The sequence below is a fragment of the Elephas maximus genome, chromosome 15, assembly GCF_024166365.1.
Source record: "Elephas maximus indicus isolate mEleMax1 chromosome 15, mEleMax1 primary haplotype, whole genome shotgun sequence".
Taxonomy (NCBI): domain Eukaryota; kingdom Metazoa; phylum Chordata; class Mammalia; order Proboscidea; family Elephantidae; genus Elephas; species Elephas maximus.
In genome coordinates, this window is record NC_064833.1 from 31,460,356 (window position 1) to 31,477,306 (window position 16,951).

The following is a 16,951-nucleotide window of genomic DNA, read 5'->3' on the forward strand; positions in this document are numbered from 1 at the left end:
GCTTGTGGTGGTGGGGGGAGAAGGCTTAAAAGATTTCAAGGAACCGTAGAAGGCACAACAAATGATCTGTGTTCATCTAGAGCAGCAGATGAAAATGGAGAGTCAGGAACAGGAGGAAGAAATAAAATGTGCGGCTAATTGCCTCCATGAACAACTGTCTCTACTATAATAAAGCCCCACCACTTGTCTGTCAGTGTGTCATACTGTGATGGCTTTCATGCTGCCATGATGCTGGAAGATATGCCACAGGTGGTTGAAATACCAGCTGGCCATTTTGAATTGTACCATTATATGGTCTACTGTGCTGGGAATGTCAAAATGAAGAGGAACGGCATTGCATTCATTATAAAAAAGACTATTCCAAAATCTAGCCTGAAGTACAATGCTGTCAGTAATATCCATACGCCCAAAAGGAAGACCAGTTAACAGGACTATTTTTTAAATTTACCCACCAATCACTGCTGCCATAGAAGAAGAAACAGGATTTTTCAAATTTCTGCATTCTGAAATTAATCAAACAGGCAATCAAGATGCATTGATAATTACTGGTGGTTGTAACACAAAAGTTGGAAACAAAGAAGAAAGATCCATAGTTGTAATATATGCCCTTAGTGATAGAAGCGATGCCAAAATTCACATGATAGAATTTTTCAAGACCAATGACTTATTTATTGCAAATACCTTTTTTTATAATTACATAAACAGTGACTATGCACAAGGAAGGTGTGTGCCAGAGATGTATCCTTTCACCATATCTATACAATCTGTATGCTGACCAAATAATTCTAGAGCCTGGACTATAAGAGGAACATGGCATCAGGATTGGAAGAAGACTCATTAACAACCTGTGATTTACAGATGACACAACCTTGCTCACTGAAGGTGAAGAGGACCTGAAGCACTTACTGATGAGGATCAAAGACTACAGCCTTCAGTATGGATTACATTTCAACATAAAGAAAACAAAAATCTTCACAACTGGGCCAATAAGCAACATCACAATAAAGAGAGAAAAGACTGAAGTGGTCAAGAATTTCATTTTAAAAACTTGGATCCACAATGAACAGCCACAGAAGCAGTAGTCAAGAAATCAGACATACTGCATTGGGTAAACCTGCTGCAAAAGACCTCTTTAAAGTGTTAAAAAGCAAAGACATCACTTTGAGAACTAAGGTGGACCTGACCCAAGCCATGATATTTTCATTTGCCTCATATGCATGCAATACCTTGACAGTAAATAAGAAAGATCGAAGCAGAAGTGATGCCTTTGAATTACAGTTTTGGTGAAGAATACTGAATATATCATCAAGTGCCAGAAGAACGAGTAATTTTGTCTCGGAAGAAGTACAGCCAGAATGCTCCATAGAATCTAGGATGGACTTTATCTCACATACTTTGGGCATGTTATTAAGTAAGACCATTCCCTGGAGGTAGGAATCATGCTTGATAAAAAAAAAAAAAAAAAAAAGTAGAGGGCCAGCAAAAAATAGGAAGACCCTCAGCGACATGGACTGACACAGTGGCTGCAACAATGGGCTCAAACACAGCAAGGATTGTGAGTATGGTGCTGGGCCAGGCAGTGTTTCATTCTGTGAATCTGAACTGACCTGGATGCCACCTAGCAAAAATATGACATTAAAGAATATTGTATTAAAAAAAAAAAAAATGGAGGGGAGGGGAATAAAAATAATTTCATGATTATTTGTGATGTTTCAGAGTTCATTCGTCTTGTTTCTTTTCTCCCACAACAGATTTAGTTTATTATGATAAACATTGATTTGTTTCTCAAATAATAATAAAAATATGTACTGGAATACTAACTTGTACTAAACTTTGTGATGTGGGGTATATGGCAATAAAAAGGCAACTTTCCTTGACCTCAATCACTGTTCCACAGATACACACCTAACGTCTTCGTTGAAAATATTTTCACAAAACTATTTTTTCCATATGTTTTAATATATGTCCAGTAAGAGACATGAAAACAAATGTTTGAGGAAATATAGATTTTAACCAGGTTTTTATATGTGAGAGGGTATGATATATGCCTCCCAATGCCTGGAAAATGAGAAGAATTGGAATGTTTGCTTGGTCAAAAAGTAATAAAATAAAACCAGATACAATGGAAAAGACATTTTTTTAATTGGCATTGTATTTCCAATCCCAAATAAACCTGTTTGTAAAATAATAACAGGATATTACTCAGTGCAATGCACTATGTTAAGTACTATATAAATCACTCATTTAATGTTCATCATACTCATTTGTCCCCATTTTATGTTTGAGAGTTTGAGTAAATTTTCTGAAATCACACTGCTCTTATTGTAACATAGTCAATATTCAAGGGAAGGCCTGACTGACTCTTATATCGATGCTTCTTACTAATGACAGACATGACCCTAAAATTAAAATAATCTCGTGTTATACCGCACAGATAGAATAATGTGTTAATTGTTGTAAAGGTTAGCATCTATAGAGGAAGAAAAAACTCTTCTGGGAAGAAATACAGGAAATATTTTACTTAAATAATGGATAAGCTGAGAAGCCAAGCAGAAGGGAATAAGGCTACCTAGATAGCACCATCTAGTAGTAACATCCCTAGGGTTAGAAAAGTAATTGGAAGAAGTTGTTTTATCAGGCCCTAAAATCAGAAACATGTCAAGGGAGCTAGAAAAGATTGTTTTTTGAGATTGTTCCAAATGTGGGCAGCATTTCCAAAATGTTGTTCAATATTTTCCCCATAGAATACTTCAATATTGCAACTCAAGGCTTGAATTTTTTCTCCATTTTTTTCAGCTTGAGAAATGTTCTGTGTGTTCTTCCCTTTCAGTTTTCTAACTCCAGGTCTTTGCACATTTCATTACAATACTTTGTCTTCTAAAGACACCTTTTGAAATCATCTGTTCAGCTCATTATTTCTTCCATTTACTTTAGCCACTCTGCATTCAATATCAAGTTTCAGAGTCAATTTTTACATGTTTTTTGGTCTTCTCTTTCTTTCTTGTCTTTTTAATGACCTTTTGCTTTCTTCAGTATGATGCCTTTGATGTCATTCCACAACTTGTCTGGCCTTCAGTCATTAATGTTTGATGCATCAAATCTATTCTTAAGATAGTCTGTAGGGATGGAGGTCTGGAGACCATGGTTTCAGGGGACATCTAGGTCAATTTGCATAACAAAATGTATTAAGAAAACTTTCTGTATCCCACTTGGTGAGTGGCATCTGAGGTCTTAAACACTAACAAGCAGGTGTCTAAGATGCGTCAATTGGTCTCAACCCACCTGGAGCAAAGGAGAATGAAGAATACCAGAGATACAAGGTAAATACGAGCCCAAGAGACAGAAAGGGCCACGTAAACCAGACACTCCATCAACCTGAGATGGGAAGAACTAGATGGTGCCCAGCTACCACCGATAACTATCCTGACAGAACACAACAGAGAATCCCTGATGGAGCAGAACAGTGGGATGCAGATCTCAAATTCTCATAAAAAGCCCAGGTTAATGGTCTAACTGAGACTGGAGGGACCTTAGAGGTCATGACCCCTGTACCCTCTGTTAGCCCAAGACTGGAGCCGTTTCTGAAGCCAACTCTTCAGATGGGAATTGGGCTAGACTATAAGTCAGAAAATGATACTAGCGAGGAGTGAGCTTCTTGGCTCAAGTAGACACATGACACTATGTGGGCAGCTCCTGCTTGGAGGTGAGATGAGAAGGCAGAAGGGGACAGAAGGTGGTTGAATGGACATGGGGAATACAGGGTGGAGGGGAGGAGTGTGCTGTCACATTAGGGGGAGAACAGCTAGGGTTACATAGCAAGGTGTGTATAAATTTTTTGTGTGGATAGATTAACTTGAATTGTAAACTTTCACTTAAAACACAGTAATTTAAGAAAAAAAAGATCTCTAAATTCAGGAGGAATATACTCGAGGTTGTATTTTGGCTCTCATGGACTTGCTCTAATTTTCTTCAGTTTCAACTTGAACTTGCATATGAGCAATTGATGGTCTGTCCCACAGTTGGCCTCTGGCCCTGTTCTGAATGATGTTATTGAGCTTCTCCACTGTCTTTTTCCACGATGTAGTTGATTTGATTCCTGCCTATTCCATCTGGGAGGTCCACAGGAAGAAGTTGCTGGTCTTGCAAAATTCTATCTGCTGTCTCTAGCATCATTTCTATCACTACATTTTCCAAATACAGATCCTTCTTCTTTATTTCTAAATTTTGCATAACAATCAGCAATAATTATCAGTGCACCTTGATTGAGTGTTTGGTCAATTTCAGACTGCAGATGTTGATAAAAATCTTCAATTTCCTCATCTTTGGTATTAGCAGTTAGTGTGTAAATTTGAGTAATTATCTTATTAACTGGTCTTCCTTGCAGACATATGGGCATTATCCTATCACCAACTACATTGCATTTCAGGGCAAATCTTGAAATGTTTTTTTGAGAATGAATACTCCATCATTTCTCCTTAATTTGTCATTCCAGGCCATAGTAGATCATATGATTGTCTGATTCAAAATGGCCAATACCAGTCCCTTTCAGCTCACTAATGCCTAGAATATCGATTTTTATGAAGTCAATTTTATTTTTGACGACTTCCAATGTTCTTAGATTCACACTTCATACAATCCACATTCCAATTATTAATGGATAATTACAGCTGTTTCTTCTCATTTTATGTCATGCCACATCAGCAAATAAAGATCACTACAGCTGTACTCCATCCACATCATTAAGGCCCACTCTACATTGAGAAGGCAGCTCTCCCCCAATTGCTTTTGAGTGTCTTTGAACCACAGAGACTCATCTTCCAGCACTATACCGCATGATGTTCCTCTGCTAGTCATAAGATTTTCACTGGCCAGAGCTTTCAGAAGTAGACAGTCAGGTCTTTCTTCCTAGTCTGTCTTAGTCTGGAAGCTCTGCTGAAACCCGCCCATCATTGTTGAACCTGATGATATTTGAAATACTGGTAGCATAGCTTCCAGCTTCACAGCAACACATTAGCCACCACAGTACAACAAACTAGCAGATATGTGGGGCCATGGTAGACTAGAAATCCTGTCCTGTAATTTAAATTAAATACATCATTATCAAACCCCCAAATACTAGATAAATATTCAAAAACTCTGTACTTTAGGGTGAAAGATGAACTTGAAAGAGAGGTAAATTCTTTCATGTCAGGGAAAGACATAAGCTTTGAAATATTCAACTGCCCTCTGATGATTACCAATGCAAGTAGATTGAGGGTTCTGGCTTTAAAGATGGCTTGTAAAGGGGTGTGATATGGCAAGGGCATAAAAGGCCTTGGATGCATGCAGAGTGAAGAACATTAAAAAAAAATCACTGCATAAATGTCAGACACAATAAAGTCTGTGTGCTCAAAGAAGGTATAAAATAGATATTAAAACCCGCCCAGCACAGGCAGACTTCAAGGAGAATGCAAGAGAAAATCCGAGTCTATTATATTAAATTAGGCAATAATCATCATTGTTGAATGCAAGGCAAATTCTGTGCTGAGAATTTGAGGATACTAGCTAGACTTATGTGGATTTTGGCCTGAATTTACATTAGTTTAGTGGCCAAAACCGTCATAATATACTACACTTAAAGTAAAACTCAGACTTCTAATAGAAACAAATCTAAAATTTCTTGGAAAAAAACGACCCTCAACTGAGACCTCAAATAATTTTTCGAAGTAGAATTTCAATAAATATAAGCTTACAGGCTCAGCAAAATGTCTCTGTAAACTGTTGACACAGAAAAGTGATTTCACAGCAACAATGGCCCCTAGGATGGAAGGTATAATAGATATATAGTTTGATTCCCCTTCTTGGGCCTTCCCTACAATTCTCTTTCAGTAGCAGTCAATTCCACTTCAAGAGAGGTTCTGTTATTAAGGACCCTTTTGAGGTTCCCTGTTAATTTTGCCACACAGACTCTCTTTCTCCATTTGGTGGTCTGTTTAGTGCTTCCCTGCCTTGTTTTCACCTCTACTATTTTTCTAAATAAAATTCATAACCATTCTAGTTATAGGGAAGACATCCTTAAATAGTGTTTCCTAATATTTTTCTCCCTTCATATTTATATATGGTTACCTTAACTGTAATTTTTAAAGGAGTTCATTGAGTCTAAGAAATAAAAAATCCAAGTTGAAGCTTAAAGGTTTGAAAGTAAAGACCTTCAAACATAATGCAATTAGCAGTTCAACTGTGCTAGTAAGGAGCCAGGTAGTGCAGTGATTAAGAGATTGGCTGCTAACCCAAAGAGTAGAACTGCCCAGGGAAATGTCCAAGGCTGTAATCTTTACAGAAGCAGACGGCCACATCTTTCTCCTGAAGAGCAGCTGATGGGTTGGAACTGCCCATCATTTGGTCAGCAGTCAAGTGTTCACCTGCGGCACAACCAGAGCTTCTGTGAATATCTTACAATTTACTGAAACATTTTCATACTATTGTTATAATTCACCTTGATTTTTGATATTACATAAATAATGCTGTCATGAGGATCTTTGTACTTAAAATTTTACCTCTATCCCTGATTATTCCTTTATATCTATTCTTATAAGGATAATAGCTGTTTCAAATTGAATTTAAATGTTCAGTCTTACGTATTTTCTGAAATTATTATCCAGAGACATTAAACTATTCTACCAATAATGTAAAATACTTAGTCTTACAGATCTCAAGTGAGAATTAAATATTTTTAGTTACTTTAAATTATTGCCCAATTCAATTTAATGGATTCTAAAATGGAATTCCATTATTTTTTAATTTGTATGTTTTCAACTACTAAGAAGCTTGAATTATATATATATATGCATTTATATGTATCATATAAATATATATATGTATGTACCATGTAAATGTATATAGAAGAGCTCATCTGCTAACCAAACAGTCAGCAGTTCAAATCCGCCAGCCACTCCTTGAAAATCCTGTGGGACAGTTCTACTCTGTCCTATAGGGTCACTATGAGTTAGAATTGACCTGACAGCAATAGGTTTGATTTTGTTTTTTACATATATTATACACATACATGCACATATATATGAGCTAAGGTATGTGTATTTAAAAGGAACCCTGGTGGTGTAATGGCTAACTGAAAGGTCCAGTGAACTCATCAGCCACTCCAAGGAAGAAAAGACCTGGTAATTGGCTCCAGTAAAGATTCAAGCCTTGGAAACTGGATAGGACAGTTCTACGCTGTCCTATAGGGTCACTATGAGTAGGAATCAGGTGGATGGCACACAATAACAGTATACGTATTTATTCTGTAAATTGTTTATATAATTCTTTTATATGTTATGTAAATTATGTTATATTTTTCTTATGCTGGGTTTTCCTCTTATCAACATTGACTAACTATTCACTCTGAAGATGGAAGGGATACACAGAGTAACTGTACCAAAAAGAATTGGTGGACATTCAAACATTCCAGGAGGAACAAACACATACACTGTTGTTGTATCATTTCACCATATTTATTCAATTTTGCTGTGCAAATAATCTAAAAAGCTGGACTATATAAAGAATAACATGGCATAAGGATTGGAGGAAGACTCATTAACAATCTGCATTATGCCGATGACACAAGCTTGCTTGCTGAAAGCAAAGAGGAACTGATGAAGATCAAAGACCACATCCTTCAGTATGGATTATACCTCAACATAAAGAAAACAAAAATCCTCACAACCGGACCAATAAGAAACATTATGATAAACAGAGAAAATACTGAAATTGTCGAGTTTTTTTTTTTTTTTTTATGTTACTTGAACTCACAAACAATGCCCATGGAAGCAACAGTCAAGAAATCAAAGGGTGCATTGCATTGGGCAAATCTGCTGCAAAAGACCTCTTTAAAGTATTAAAAACCAAAGATTGGACTTCAAGGACTAAGGTGCGCCTAACTCAAGCCATAGTGTTTTCAATCATTTAATATGCATGTGAAAGCTGAACAATGAACAAGGAAGACAGAAGAAGTGACGTCTTTAAATTATAGTGTTGGTTAAGAATATTGAATATACCATGGACTTCCAGAAGAATGAACAAATCTGCCTTGGAAGAAGCACAGCCAGAGTACTCATTAGAAGCAAGGATGGTGAGGTTTTGTCTCACATACTTTGGACATGTTATCAGGAGGGATCAGTCCCTAGAGAAGGACACCGTGCTTAGGAGAGCAGAGGGTCAGTGTAAAAGAGGAAGATCCTTCACAAGATGTATTGACACAGTGGCTGCAACAGTGGGCTCAAGCATAACAAAGATTATGAGTATTGTGCAAGATTGGACAGTGTTTTGTCCTATTTTACTTAGGGTTGCTATGAGTCAGAACTTACTCGACAGCACCTAAAAAAAAACAACATTCACTTTGAAAATAAACTTTCTGTAATATATATTACAAATATTTTCCATTTTTTAATTTTAATTTGTTAATGGCATTTCATTTTTATATGAATTAACATTAGTTGTATACAAATTGATTATTTTCCTTTTGTTTTCTGTTTCCCAATTACATGATGATTTGCTCATGGTGATACAATTTAGACCTTTACCACTTACTATGTCTGTGACTGTAAGCAAATTTCTTAACTACTCTAAGAGCAGTTTCCTAACATATGAAATGAAGTGATAAATTGTACCTACTCCATAGGATCTCTTTGAGACTCATTTGAATATGGCCAGGTTTCAGCAAAAATCATTCAATAATAGTTATGAACCCATTTACTCTTATGTTACCAGATAGATGGAATACTGAAAAATCAATTAATTTATGTTAAGTGTTTTAATTTTTTGTGTTACTGGTTAGTTTTTTATATTGGTTTACTACTACTATTACATTAATTTGAAAATCTAAACCAAGGGCATATCTATTAGAGGATAAAGTTAGTAGTTAATAAGAGCGCTTTGAGCACAGGTATGGATAATTCTACAAGTTAATTTTAAATTAAGTCAGTTATCAATGTATTGTTATATACCACAAAAAGAAAGAAAATTAAAAAGCTTATGCTTATTCCAATCATGCTGTAGCTTCTAGATATAAAAATGATGCCTTATTTTGACTTAACATCCCTGCTTAATTGTGTAAGCTTGGCCTGCTTTGGTGGGATAAAAAAAATAAGTGTGACTCTTCAAATCAGACCCTTCTTTTGCTATGTTTTGAAATGTGGTTTAACACTCACCAAAGATCTCGTTGTTATTTGAAATATTGAAGCTGGATACTTTCATTATCACTCAGATTTCATGCTTCTCCATTTAAATTTGCCAACTTCTTCTATAATTAGGAAATAAAGATGTCAGGCCTTTCTCTCTTCCTCTGCTCTCATTTTCATTCAGATGAGAATGGTGTGAAATAAAATATAATAATTTTGACATTTGTCCTTGGTTTCTAGTAGATAACTCTAAACCTTTGGAATTTCCTGAGTAATTGAGGTACCTTTGTCATCTATGGATCCTTGGTGGTGCAGTGGTTAAGTGCTTGGCTGCTAACCAAAAGGTTGGCAGTTCAAATCCACCAGCTGCTTCTGGGAAACCCTATGGGACAGTTCTACTCTGTCCTGTATGGTTGCTATGAGTTGGAATCAACTCAAGGGCAACAGGTTTGGTTTTGGGTTTTGGTTTGTTATCTATAGGCCTCCAAACAAGACCTAATAGTTTATGCTAATGAGGTGACCCAGGTAGGGGCCGATCAGGCCAAAAGACAACCTCCTGTTATCTGCTCACCTGAGGGGGGACGTGTGTACTGTTTCAATGGGTCACGTCTACATATTGAGGTTACTATAAAAGCTTTGGACACAGAAACTCCATAGGCTTCCTGGTGGTGAAAGACGTTGAAGCACATGGGGAGGTAGAGTGTCTCTTTTTGGGGACATGGAAGCTTTGCGTTGGGAATTCTCCCAGATTTGCCCCAAGCATCTCTCCATTTGTATTCTTTTTCCTGTAATAAAACTGTAATCATAAACACATCACTTCCCATGAGTTCTATGATTAGTTCTAGCAAATTATCAAACCTGCAGGCGTAGTGGGAGTAGCAGGTCAGAAGCAAGGGGACCCTGGGGGCTCCCAAGCTTGCAGCTGGTGTCTGAAGTCTTGAGCTCACTTGACAGTCTGGAGGAGAAAGACAGTGTCTTTTAACCTGTGAGGTCTGATTTATCTCTGGGTGGTTGAGTCAGAGGAAGAGTGCTACATGGGCAGCTGGCATCAGAACAAAGTGGGAGGGAAGTGAAAGGTGAAGATTTTGATTTGTGTTATTATTCTCATAGCATCAGAAAAGGTAGGATTTGATATTTACCCACGTATATAGGTAGAGGAAGTCCAGCCACCTCACCTTCTATCCCTCTGTTATTAGTTTCCATCAAGTAGACTCATAATGGCCCATGTACAACAGAACTGAATGTTGCCCAGTTCTGTGCCATCTTTATGATCATTGGTATACTTGAGCCTATAGTTGTAGTCATTGTATATTTTGAGTGCTTTCCAACCTAGAAGGCTCATCTTCCAGCATTATATCAAACAATAATCTGTTGTGATCCATAGAGTTTTCATTAACCAATTTGTGGAAGTAGATTGCCAGGCCTTTCTTCCTAGTTTGTCTTAGTATGAAACCTGTTCATCACGGTGACTCTGTTGGTACTTGAATTACCAGTGGCATAACTTCCAGCATGATAGTAAAGCGTAAGCCACCAAAGTATGACAAACTGACAGACAAGTGTTGGTCTATCCCTTCAATCCTCAGCTATTTCCCTAACTAACTAAAACAGGTTCTGTGTGCCCGCTCTTAAGGTGATTTTCTAATTCAGATTTTCTACTACTCCTTCATTGCCTTGCTTTGTTTGAATACTTACCCTTCATCACCATTATTATTATTATTATTTTCATTAAAGTGCTTCTCTTTTGTTTATGTTTCCTCTTCCTCCTTGCACACCTGGTGGGGGTGCTTAACGACATTTGTTAAATAAATAAATAAGCCTAAGGAATAAAACGGCTACTTTGAATTAACTTATACTAATCTGGCCCCTCGCATCGCACGCATGTGAAAGCTGGACAATGAATAAGGAAGACCAGAGAAGAGTTGACGTCTTTGAATTGTGGTGTTGGAGAAGAATATTGAATATACTATGGACTGCCAAAAGAACGAACAAATCTGTCTTAGAAGAAGTACAACTAGAATGCTCCTTAGAGGCAAGGATGGCGAGATTGCGTCTTACATACTTTGGACATGTTGTCAGGAGGGATCAGTCCCTGGAGAAGGACATCATGCTTGGCAGAGCACAGGGTCAGCGGAAAAGAGGAAGACCCTCAACGAGGTGGATTGACACAGTGGCTTCAACAACGAACTCAAGCATAACAACGATTGTAAGGATGGCGCACGACCGGGCAGTGTTTCCTTCTGTTGTGCATAGGGTCATGATGAGTCGGAACCGACTCAACGGCACCTAACAACAACAATGTGGCCCCTACTGGCTGGAACAAAGTTCAAAATTGTACAAAATTAGTAGTAAACCTACTTGCAGATAAATTTAGTGTCCAGCAGTGGAGGAAATTAATCTTTATATATTAATTAATTATTCATCAAAGGAAGTTAAATATTAACCATTTCAAGAATAAAATCAATTAGAAGCTCTCACTGCCGTGAATAATTGCATTCATTTCAAGCAGTCCTGCCACATATATAATAGATGTTTCTGAAATACATTAGGTAATCCTGCACATTCAAAAATAATATTTTGTATGAAAAATAACACTAAGGTGAAGTGTGTCATTTTGTAATGATATAATCACATTGTTTAAATAGCACAATATGAATGCCCACATAAATCCACTGAAAAAAAGTGTGTTTAGAATTTTTACTTCCTTTCTTCATATTCCCAGTCACTATCAGTTTTAACTTTCAGTTAAAGTTGTGACTCCTTGAGATCATTTATTTAATGCAGCTCAGTAATTAGTTAGCATAATTCAAATTGTCTTTATCAACCTGAATTCACAGCAAAGGCATCTATTGCTTCTGCTCAAGAAAGGAAACAATTTGATAAAAGACCATGACAATACTGTCTCTATAATTATATATTCAATCTTCTAATGTGTTTAATTAACAGTTGTTGAGTCCTTAATTATGTACAAGTCCCATTAAAAGATGAGAATGTAGGGTCACTGTCTCGAGACACTGATACCCTAGAGAAGAATTAAAAATATTGCAGTAAGAAAGGCTATTTGGTAAATGCAGCTATAGTGAGCATACTGGAAACGGGTAGACTGGGAAGATGACTTCAGAATTAATCACTTGGGCAGAATTAAGAGGGTGAATGATAGCTTTTCTGGAGCCTAAGAAGGGAAAATAATTTCAGGCAGATAACCTGGTATCCAGAAGTGTCACTAGGGTTGGTATTACCTCCCCCACAACAGAAAGGATAGACAGCACATGGGGCCAGGCTGGGCTGCAAGCAGATCTCCTTAGCGGCTCCTGCAGTGGGGCAGGATAAGCCAGGGCCAGGCGCCCCAGCCCCGGACACGGGTGGAGCAGCTCCTGGAGCCCCAGGTAGGACCAGCAGGGTCTGCACCAGTGAGCTCAGCTGTGCCGATGGGAGCAAGGATCCCTGCCCTCATCCCCCAGGATGGGGGCTGACCGCATCATCGATGGCACCGGTGGCACTGCAGGCACTCTTGGTGTCACCCTCCTGACAGTGTCGCCCACTGTGGTCTGTACTCCACTCCCTCCTGCCGCGACTCTCCTAGTGACGCCCCTGTGGTATATGCACAGTTCGTGAAGACTGAGCATTTACCGAGAAATGCGACAATTAAGAAACTCAATTGTTCCAGAAAGTTCTGATTTTTATTTGAGGGGGGACAAATGTGTAATAAGAAGATTTATTAGAAATTGAAATAGAGGAGAAAGACATGAATCTTTAATGTAATATAAAGGGCTTTAAAATTTGTCCTGTAAGAAATGCATTAAAAAATACAGTTACTGTTGAGTCAATCCTGACTCACTGTGACTACTTATGTGTCTGTGTAGAACTGTGCTCCATAGTGATTTCAATGACTTATTTTTCAGAAAATAATTGCCAGGTCTTTCTTCAGATACATCTCAGGGTTGACTTGAACCTCCAACCTTTTGGTTACTAGCCAAGCACATAGTCACTGAAAATATCTGAGTCAGCTTTTCAAATCCATGTGTATAAAGATCATTCTGGTGGGCTTTTGGAGGATGGACTGGAGAAAGCTTAGGATAGGAGCACCAACTTTCTGCTAGACTACAGTATATGTCTGGAAAATATTAAAAGTAGTTCTGACAAAACATAACAAAAGTTTGAAATATGCCAGTGTTTAAGTGGAAGTAAAAAGGAAAAGATATATATGGGTAATACTTAAAAGACAGAATAAATGTAGCGATTAGTTGAATATTTGTCGTAGGTGAAGAGATCGGAAGACTTTAGCATAACTGGCAAATATTTTTACTTAGGCTCTTCCATAAACTTGGGACATACGTACTAGTATTATCCTTATTTTATAATCAGTGAGGTAGTCTGCCAAATCTATTCCCAAAATCAGGAGAATAATGCAATAACATTATATAATCATATCTCATGCATGACAAAGGTAAAATTCAGCTGATCTCAATGGGGCTTAGATCATAAAGGTCTGCCTTGTCTAAGACAAATGGAACAATTGTGTTTTCTTCCACGTGTCTTTCATCATCCTCCCTGGACAAGGAGGTTAGCCTGAGGCGTGACCTTCCTGTGTGGATGGCAGAAGCACACGTCCTAATATATAATCACTTTCAAAACTCCACTTGTGCCATGTGTACTAACCTCACCTTAATTTTAGCCAAAGCAGATCACATGGCCAAACTGAGGGGCAGGCAATTACAACCACCTGTCTAAAGACATGGAGTCCCTGGGTGGTGCAAATGATTGATGTGCTGAGAACTGAAAGGTGGAAAGTTCAATCCACCCAGAGATGCCTGTGAAGAGAATCAGCCATTGAAAACTGTAATGGAGTACAGTTACACTGTGACACACCTGGGGTTGCCATAAGTCAGAGCCAACTCCACAACAACCGGTATTGATACCAAAAGGCATAAATACAGTGAAGAGTAAAAACTTGGTTTCATTAGTGTAATCGATCGACCACAGGTAAGACGTTCTAGTTGGTAAGATTGTGAACTCAGCAGACATAGTGCCTGGATGCATCTCCTGGTTCCATAATGAGCTCTGTGACCTTCGACAAGTTACTAACTTGTCCAAGCATGGTTCCTTATTTTAATAAATAAAGATAATCAGACATAGTGTTAATGGGTGTACATTTTTTGAGCAATCTGTATATACCACAAAACAGGCATTCAGATTTTTAACTACAAGTAATCCCTAACTTCTGAAGTATTTGAGCTACAATGAACTGCCTTAGCGCTCTCCTTTTTTTTGTACATCGTTAGCAATATGTACTACATACAATGTTGTAACACATAATTTGCTGATATTATCATTCTCATGTCAACCCCCAAGGGAAAAAATTGAATTTATAAAGATACTAACAGTAAAAAGCAAAAATAATGAAAACTAAAAAAAAAAAAAAAAAAGATATATTCAACTTACGTTAGAACCAACTTAGGACAGAGTCGTCAGAATGGAGCCATGTCATAAGTTGAGGACTGCCTATATCATCAATGATATTATTACATGGCAGCTCTGATGGTGCTGTGGCTAAGAACTTGGCTGAACCAAAAGATTCGGCAGTTCAAATCCACCAGCTGCTCCTTGCATACACTATGGGGCAGTTCTCCTTTGTCCTACAGGGTCTCTATGAGTCGGAGTTGACTAGACAGAAACAGTTGTGTTTTTTTTTATTACATAAGTGTGTAAATTGAGGTTCACAGGGTTTAATTATATTTTTAAAAATAAAATTTAACACAAATAATAAGTAGGGAATTTAGTGCTTGAAGGAAGAAATTCAAATTATCTGACTTTGGATTTCAGGTTTTTTACACAACAACCTTCTATTACTATATGAAAACCATTAATATGATCACAATGCCCCCCTAAAAAATAAAAAAAAAACATTGATGTTGAGTCAATTCCGACTCATAGCGGCCCTATAGGACAGAGAAGAACTGCCCCACAGGGTTTCCAAGGAGTACCTGGTGGATTTGAACTGCCAGCCTTTTGGTTAGCAGCCATAGCACTTAACCACTACACCACCAGGGTTTCCATGATCACAATAGACTATAAAAATATACTTAATAAAACATAATGCTGTTACACTGCTATTATTCATTAAGACAATTTCAAGGTGGGAAAATAATTGATATCTACTTTGGAATCTTTAAGTTTAATTGAAAAATAAATCATTTACTTTTTGCCTTTTATAAAAATAATATGAAATCACACATTCTCTTTATTAACTACGATAAATGACCAAAACTAAATCAGATGTACTATATTTAGATTGATCTAGATTATCGTGCAAACATTATAATTAAGTTTAAAAATGCAAGCTCCCTATTAGTGGATGGAAAATCAGGCCAGTTGTGAAGATGGACTTGAGGTAACCATTTTATCTTAATGACGTTATATGCTAATGTGATATGGAGACACAGAGTTAAATCATGAAGTCCAGACTTTCAAGTGTATGCTGGAAATTGACCATTATATTCAATTCTTGCTGCAGATATTTAAGGTTCTTTTAAGGAGTGTATACAGGCAATTAACTCCTTATAATAGAAATGCATTTTAATAGGAATATGCCAGTCTCATTTTTCTTTAATGTCTGACACAATTCCGTATGTTCAGTGCTCATATGTCTGGAAGAAGTTTGATAAATTGCTGGCTGTGCATAGATTTGTTCTAACTTGTGATTGAAATTTTCTTGGCTATGGAAAATTAAAAAATCAATTTTCCCACATGTGGCAGGTGTGTGACTTAGTAGACGAATTCTCAGGACTCTGGCCTGTGCTGCTTGAGCCATTTATCCCTCAGGGACAAATGAGCTGTCCCTTCTCTATGGGCACATGAGCTCTAATATTGTCTCCTAAAGTAAAAAGAGCAAGAAATCTATTTGATTTTTGCCTTTCATGAAAATACCGCTATCATCATCACACACAGAATAAATTGTGTCACTTTATTTTTGCTTCTCTACCTGAAGGTGCCTGAATTTAAACACCAACACCTACGTATCCGGGTGTTTGCTAAAGTCTCCATGTTCTGCTCTAATGATTTCAAACCAAAGTTGATGCTGAAGTACTTCATAAATACTACAGAGATTTATCTAATAATAAAGCTTTATATATATTTATATACAATTTTATGTATAATTTTAATAAAGCTGAAAAACATTAAAACAAATCCACAAAAACCAAGGTATGAACTTGCATATATCACACATGAATTTAGAGACCATCTCAAGAAAAATTTAATGCACTGAACACTAATGACAGAAGACTAGACTAGTCGTTGGATGACATCAAGGGCATCATACACGAAGACAGCAAAAGGTCATTAAAAAAAAAAAAGGAAAAAGAAAAAAAGACCAAAATGGATGTCAGAAGAGACTCGAAACTTACTCTTAAAACTGGAGTAGATAAAGTAAAGGTTAGAAACAATGAAGTAAAAGAGCCAAACAGAAGATTTCAAACAGCAGCTAAAAAAGATAAAGTAAAATATTAGACTGAATGTGTAAAGACCTGCAATCAGAAAATCAAAAGAGAAGAATATGCTCGGTATTTCTGAAGCTGAAAGAACTGAAGAAAAAATTCAGCTATCCAGTTTCAATTTTGACGGATTCCATAGACAAAATAATGCATGACGCAGGAAGCTTCCAAAGAGGAAGGAATACACAGAGTCATACCAAAAAAGAATTGGTCCACGTTCAACCATTTCGGGATGTAGCATATGATCAAGAACAAATGGCACTGAAGGAAGAAGCTCAAGCTGCACTGAAGGCATTGGAGAAAAAC